The sequence below is a fragment of the Lolium rigidum genome, chromosome 5, assembly GCF_022539505.1.
Source record: "Lolium rigidum isolate FL_2022 chromosome 5, APGP_CSIRO_Lrig_0.1, whole genome shotgun sequence".
Taxonomy (NCBI): domain Eukaryota; kingdom Viridiplantae; phylum Streptophyta; class Magnoliopsida; order Poales; family Poaceae; genus Lolium; species Lolium rigidum.
Window position 1 is genome coordinate 113188880 of NC_061512.1, and position 8273 is coordinate 113197152.

An 8273-nucleotide genomic window follows, 5' to 3' on the forward strand; every position below is an offset into this window, starting at 1 on the left:
CAAGAAAAGAAACATTTTCGTTCTGAGAGGATGACATGCGGGACCCATGAGGCAGCAGCAGCCTCAGCGTTTATTGTTCATAGAGGTTGACATGTGGGACCCGTGAGCCAGCAGCGTCCTCAACGTTTTAAAGGTTGCAGGTGATCGAAAGAAAAAATAAGCCAAAAATCATTTGGTCAACAAAATCCAAGAAAATAAACATTTACCGTTCTGAGAGGATGACATGCGGGACCCATGAGGCAAGCAAGATCCTCAACGATTCCAAGGCGGCAGGGGAAATATCCGTAAATTAATTAGGGGTTCAAAATAAATCCATCAAAGGAAACTTTTATTGTTCATAGAGGATGACATGTGGGACCGACCTGCCAACAAATGGGCCCTCGTCGTTTCGTAGGGGGCAGGAGATCAAAAGAAAAAGGCAAATAGCCAGAAATTAGGGGTAAAAAATAACTCCAAGAAAGGAAACTTTTATTGTTCGTAGAAGATGACATGCGGGACCCATGAGCCAGCAGCTTACTCAACGTTTCAAAGGCGGCATGAGATCGAAAGAAAAAGGCAAGTGACAAAATATCGTGAGCCAAAGATAATCCAAGAAAAGAAACTTTATTGTACGTAGAGGATGACATGCGGGTCCCATTTAGCAGCAGCGGTATCAACGTTTCAAATGCGGCTTGAGATCAAAAGAAAAAGAAAGTTGATTGTACATAGAGGATGACATGCGGGTCCCATGAGTCGCGAGCTTACCCAACGTTTCCAAGGCGGCAGGGGATCAAAAGAAAAAGGAAATAGCCAAAAATCAGAGGGTGAAAAAAAAATTAAAGAAAATAAACTTTTATAGCACATAGAGGATGACATGCGGGTCCCATGAGCAAGCAGGTTCCTCAACGTTTCAAACGTGGCATGAGATCGAAAGAAAAAGGCAAGTGACCAAATATGAGGAGCCAAAAATAATTCAAGAAAAGAAAGTTTTATAGTACATAGAGGATGACATGCGGGTCCCATTTAGCAGCAGCGGTATCACCGTTTGAGAGGCTGCAGGGGATCAAAAGAAAAAGAAATTGCCAAAAATCAGAGGGTGAAAAAAAAAACCAAGAAAATGAACTTTTATAGTACATAGAGGATGACATGTGGGTCCCATGAGCCTGCAGGTTCCTCAACGTTTCAAACGTGGCATGAGATCGAAAGAAAAAGGCAAGTGAAAAAATATCAGGAGCCAAAAATAATTCAAGAAAAGAAAGTTTTATAGTACATAGAGGATGACATGCGGGTCCCATTTAGCAGCAGCGGTATCACCGTTTGAGAGGCGGCAGTGGATCGAAAGAAAAAGGCAAGTGAAAAAATATGAGGATCCAAAAATAATTCAAGAAAAGAAAGTTTTATAGTACATAGAGGATGACATGCGGGTCCCATTTAGCAGCAGCGGTATCACCGTTTGAGAGGCGGCAGGGGATCAAAAGAAAAAAGAAATTGCCAAAAATCGAGGGTGAAAAAAAACCAAGAAAATAAACTTTTATAGTACATAGAGGATGACATGCGGGTCCCATGAGCCTCGCAGGTTCCTCAACGTTTCAAACGTGGCATGAGATCGAAAGAAAAAGGTAAGTGACCAAATATGAGGTGCCAAAAATAATTCAAGAAAAGAAAGTTTTATAGTACATAGAGGATGACATGCGGGTCCCGCTTAGCAAGCAGCGGTATCACCGTTTGAGAGGCGGCAGGGATCGAAAGAAAAAGGCAAGTGACCAAATTTGAGGTGCCAAAAAAACTCCAAGAAAAGAAAGTTTTATAGTACATAGAGGATGACATGTGGGTCCCATTTAGCAGCAGCGGTATCACCGTTTGAGAGGCGGCAGGGGATCGAAAGAAAAAGGTAAGTGACCAAATATGAGGTGCCAAAAATAATTCAAGAAAAGAAAGTTTTATAGTACATAGAGGATGACATGCGGGTCCCGAGTTAGCAGCAGCGTATCACCGTTTGAGAGGCGGCAGGGATCGAAAGAAAAATGCAAGTGACCAAATTTGAGGTGCCAAAAAACTCCAAGAAAAGAAAGTTGATTGCACATAGAGGATGACATGCGGGTCCCATTTAGCAAGCAGCGGTCTCAACGTTTCCAAGGCGGCAAGGGATCAAAAGAAAAAGGAAGTAGCCAGTAAATCAGGGGGTCAAAAAATCCAAGAATAGAAAGAATTTTGGTTCATAGAGGATGACATGCGGGACCCATGATCCCGCATCGTAAACGGCTCGATCGGAGAACGTTGAACGAGATGGCGCGATCGAGAAAAAAACAATGCCGTAGAGGCAGCCATCCGGGCCCTACATCCCTCGGCGGTGCGGATTTGCGTTGACTCGGCCGACGAACCCGAGAATTCGCGATGCACCACGTCCCGGGCCACCATACGCGACGTTTTGGCCGCTTTCGTCGGGCTAGGTGGCCTCAAAAACGAGAAAAAAAAAAGTTTTGACATGCACCACGGAGGGACCAAAATCGTCGGCCATGGTACACCAGCAACCACGGCGCGACTTCAACTTCGTCGGCCATGGCAACTTTTCTTGTAGTGTTTATTAGGCCTACCCACATCTGGTAGCACATCATAATCAGTCGTAAGCCTTGACTCCATGTATTATGCTTGCATCCCGGAAGTTTCTGATAGTCGATGAAAATCCTTGTCACATTTATCGGCTAAAGCGAAACTTCCTTTGACTGTAATTGGTCCCTTAGGTCCAGGTAACCTCCACAACAAATATGTATAATATGGTACTGCCGTAAACCTGGCATATGCTGGCCGTCCCAACAAGGCGTGATACTGTGACGGGAAATCCACGACTTCGAACTCCAGCTTCTCGATCCTGTAGTTTTCTCGGGTCCCGAACTAAACGTCGAGATTAATCTTCCCCAGCGGATAACTTGGCTTCTCCGGTGTGATACCGTGGAATCGTGTGTCGGTCGGTTTCAAGTTTGCTAGGGATATATTCATCTTCCTTAGTGTATCTGCATACATAAGGTTTAAACTGCTGCCGCCATCTATGAACACTCGAGATACATCGAATCCCGCAATTACTGCTGGTAAGATCAGTGCTGACTGCCCTGGTTGATGAACTTGCTGTGGATGATCAGCTATTGTGAAGCCAATATCTTGCCCTGACCAGTTAAGGTACTCGACTGTTGGTGGAGGCATCTTCTCTGCCATAAACACTTGTCGCGAGATTACTTTCTGAGCTCTATTGGATGGCCTGCCTTTCTGGATCATCGAGACCGCTCCGTTAGAGTTGGGATCAACATAAGGTGGTGGAGCAGGTGCTGCCGCTATTCTGAGCTGATGTCGATTTTCGTCCGTAATCGCGGGAGGAGGTGGCAAGTGAATCTCACTCCTGGGTCCTCGGGGATTTCTGTGCGCTGCCTGAGCATTTGCATGCCCACCTTAACATTGCCTGGAAATTTCGGCAATCCTTTTGCAAGTGTCCTGACTGTCTTTTTCCATTATTGTCAAGATAAAAATGCATCTGACACGGCCCGTTCATCATCTCTTCAGGGGACACAAAAGGTCTTTGGAACCTTGACCCGCTATTTTGCCTGTTGTTTCGAGAGTCCTCTCTATTGTCGCCTCGCTGCTCGTTGCTCCTCTGGTAATCATCTCTGTTGTTTCCTCCGGCGCTTGCTCGGAAGCCAGCCGAAATTTGCCCAGGGGCATCATAACTCGAGTACTGCCGAGGAAATCTTCGCCCACTCTGATAATTTCGGCCGCGGTCCTCCTCTGGTGACCTATGCCGTTTGTTGTGAACAACATCTTCTCCATCTGCCCATCTGTTTGCTATCTCCATTAATGCGGATACTGTTTTTGGATTGGTCCTCCCCAAATCCTCGACAAAATCTCCTCGCCTGATTCCTGCGACAAACGCATCTATTGCTCTTTCGTCAGATATATTCTCTGCCGAGTTTTTAATGATATTCCATCTTTGGATATATTTTCTCATTGGTTCGTCTGGCTTTTATCGACACGACCTCAATTCCTCTAGCGATGCAGGTTTTTTACAGGTGGAACGGACGTTCTTGACGAATACGTCCTCAAAACTGTCCCAGCTGTCGATAGATCCTGGAGGAAGCTTCTTTATCTAGGATCGCGCGGCTCCACTCAAGTGTATCTGAATACTTTGCATAGCTGTTGCTCTGGTCCCTCCTGTGAGCTTCACCGTCTCTAGGTAATCGACTAACCAGTCCTCTGGATCTTGCAGGCCATCGAATTTCTTGAAACTATCGGGCAATTTGAATCCCGAAGGGACTCGAGTTTTTCTGACTCTCCTTGTAAAGCATGGCAAACCGCACATGTCCTCGTCGTTTAGTTCTGGGGAAGACCGATGTTCCCTTCTACTTTGTCGTGCTCTGTCCACCCTTGCTTGTGCTGCTGTGTCTCTTGCTCCACTTGTTCCTTCAGGAGCTGCTGCTGCTGCCGCAGGTCGTGGACTATTTTTCCTTGCTGTTCCTTCGGGAGGCGTTGATGCAAACGCCGTTCCCATGGCTCCGACTCCTGCCATTGCCATGTTGTACAGTGCCTCCCTTGGATCTCCTGGAGGTGGCCTGGACGCAAGGATAAAGGCCTGTGTCGCCATATACCCAGCTTCTGGTGTCTTGGGGATGATGTTCCCTCTCGTGTCTATCGACATAAAAGACATGTCGAGGTTTTGAACCAAGTACTCTCTTTCTCCTTCAGGTATGTTTTGGAGCCTTGATCTTGCTCTGTTCCGAGCTTCCCTGTGGCTATCTCCCGAAGTTCCAGATTGTCGACTTAACTCCGCTCTTCGCCTGCTTGACGCGGAAGCTGTCTCCCTTCTTCTGTTCAGAGCAGCTGTCTGTTTTTCCAACTCCCTTGCAGCTCGTGCGAGCCTATATTGATATGCTTGCAACTCTTCTGGCGTGGCTGTTGTAGCCATTGGTTCTGAGCCATCCATAGCTCTTGCGGCTCTATCCCATGCTGCTTGCGGGAGTTGAACTCTATCGCGAGGCTCAGGTCCGATATATTTACTGCCTAGACCTTGTCGTAAATTAGAGGGATCGACGTATGGATTTCCCAGATCGTCGAAAGCCTCAGATGTTTCCTCTTAATCACGTCTTGGCTCTCCGATGGCATAAATCTGATGGTATTTTGTATTCAGATCTGTGCTATGTTTGGTGACACCATCATAAAGATTGGCGAAGACCTTGCCCACTGTAGTGGATTTGTCGATGAAATCAAAGCTGTCGACGCTGCTCGAGTCATCGCTTATGTAGGAGTCCGCGGATGACTCGAAAGACATGTCGCTGAAGATCTTGGCGAGCTTTTCACTTGCCCTGGTGTTGATGAAGCGTGGCGATGAAGTCTCTTCTTCGCCTGACTCGATTGACGATGTTGAGTTCGAAAAATCGGAATCGACCGCCGACAATCCCGACGAAATCGGAATTTCGAGACGATACGCTCCCTCTTTCTCGACGCGAAAGTGGAATCTTCCGAACGTCGTCTCCATAGGCTCCTCCAGATACGCATATGCATCCAAACGGGAGGGCGGTGAGGAACAAAATCGACAGGACCAGTTGCGATTTGTTTACCCCGATCCATTGCGTTGCTTGCAGTTGATGAAGTCGACGATCTTGAACGTGCCATCGAGATCAGATCCTTGACGCCTCTAATTCCCACAGACGGCGCCAATTGACAAGGGATTAACTTATCAATGCCTACAGGTTGTAGACTAGGGTTTAGTTGGAAGGAGAGGGCAAGTAGATCTCGAAGGTTTCAGCCGAAAAGTACTCGACGATTACGAAAACTAGGGTTTGAGAGACAATGATTAGATGCTTTCTTTGTCCCTCGACTCCCCTTATATAAGAGGTGGAGCCGAGGGATTCGTATTGTACAAGTTACAAAGTTCGGGAGGGTTTCCAACTCATCCCGCAAGATTACAAACATCATCTCCTAATACAACTCTAACTTTCCCTAATATCAACTTGGGCTTCCGATTCTTCTTATTCTTCGAGTCGTGGGCCTTCAGTAAACCCTGGGTACTATCTTCGGCAGGCCCATTGGGGATGCCTATGTCAACCGCCATGCCGGCCAGGACTGCCGATGAGCCTGTTTCCGTGTAATTTCCCTCCGATCGCCGATCTGTGGCTGATCCTTTTGCTCCTTTTGCCGATCAACTGGCCGTACTTGTAGCGCGGGACGACGCTTTGTTTGAATTTAAACTATGTCCGCCAAACTCCGGGTGGACGACTGGAAATACGGTACTCCCCACGGCTTAATTTCGTTCAATCCGGCGGTTGTTTCGTCCGGATTTCGCCGTGGGGAGCGCCAGCGAGTGGAGATGCTCTTACAAGTTGCACCATACGATATCTACTACCTAGCTAGATTAGACTTGGATGCATACATATATTAAGGGCTCTTATAAAAATAAGCTATAATTTGGACTTAACGATCAACTAGATTCTATTCTATATTAAGCTGATCTTAGGAAATTGGGGATTACATTCGAGAATAACGGCGTTTACAATGGGAGTGATGTTTTGGCACATGGAAGCGTATGCTCCCTTTATTTTGAAATACATGTTAGACACATTTTAAAATGTCAAAAAATTTGAAACAAAAATTTCGCACGTACATCTTCATGTGCTACGCTCTCACAAAGTCGTTTCATGAAAAATCGACATGTTATGTGGCGTGTGTAAAAAAGACAAAATTTGGTGCTGAAACAAAGACATGTTACAAGATAAAATTTCTCTTTTTCGCTTAGACTACAAAAACTATTATTTTTTCGTGAAACTTGACGAATACACATATATTATGGAGATGTACATGTAAATTTTTTTGTCAAAATTTTTTAACACTTAAAAATATATTTTTATGGTAGAGGGATCATACGCACCCGGGAGCCAATTGAGTTTCTGGTTTACAAAGTCTTTTACAACTACTATGTAGCTCATATTACCTCCGGCCTAAAGTAATTATAATTATCACAAATTTATCTGGATTAACCATGTTTCATAAGTCAATTTAATTACTCTCTCCCAGTCTTGCGCATGATAGAACACCAAAGGCAATAATAATAACATTAATTATAAATTCTCCAATGTCTTCATAGCTGGAATTGTACTTGATGGTTTCAGCCACGTTGAATTGTTGCATTCAACATGAATTGAGTGATGTCCATATATATCTATACAAAAAATATGTCTACATATATTTAAATTGATAACAACTAATATATAACAATTAATAACAACACAAGCTTTGGTTTGGCTTCATCGGCGTCCATGCAGTTTTGAATTTATGTAGGTGAAACGACAAGAATAAACCCAAGTAAAAAAACAGTAACCAATACATCACTCCAAGAATGACGTCCAACTCACACGGCAACATGCAACTATTGGAAGAGGCTCATTTCGTTAGATTCCACTTGCATGTATGCTTATAAATGCTAGTGTTCTGAAAAATTGATCTTTGTTATTGAATGTTTCTACTCTTTTAACTCATGCTCAACTACATCCCTTTTCAGATAAAACATCAGCAATCCATCAACGGTGAGACTGTCCTTGGCGACTTGCCTGAGTCGGTGGCCATTAGTGAGATACTTGTTAGGTTGCCGGCTGTAGACAACCTTCATCGTGATGCTACCTCCAACTATGACTTTCTCCTCACAAACAACACCACCACCACCGTACTTTCCGGTCACCGACCTCATCAAGCATGAATAAAAAATGTTTGGCCGCTACATTTTTGTATATTTTGACGCTAGTCTCCGGTACGCTAAGGAAGGGGTAGGTTGGCTTGCCCAAACCCTAACCCTAGGGGGCAGCGGTGGATGGGCCAAGGTGCCCCCCACCTCCTCTCCTCCACCCCTAAATAAGGAGCCCCTCTCCTCCCTCCCATTCACCCCCCTTGCCTCTCTCCCCCTCCCCTCTTTCTCATGTGTGTGTTCCAAAAGTTTGGAACATGCACGGGGTGAGAACTCTCCACCATTCGCACGTCGTCGTGCTGGTGGAATGCGGTCAGAATCTTCTTCTTCGCTTCTTCGCTGGACCGTTGTCTGGGGGACATCTATACATCGTACGTGTGTACAACTACAGAGGCGTTCAAGATCGAGCGCTTCATTTCCTCTACTTCTACTCAACCTTGAGGTCAACATCTGCGTACACCTTCATCAACAACGTTCGTTCGAAACAAAACGCTTTTCATTCTTCAAAGGTATGAACACTGAATCCCTCTGTTGCCTTACATGCCTTACATCCGCATAGAATATATCTTGGCTATGT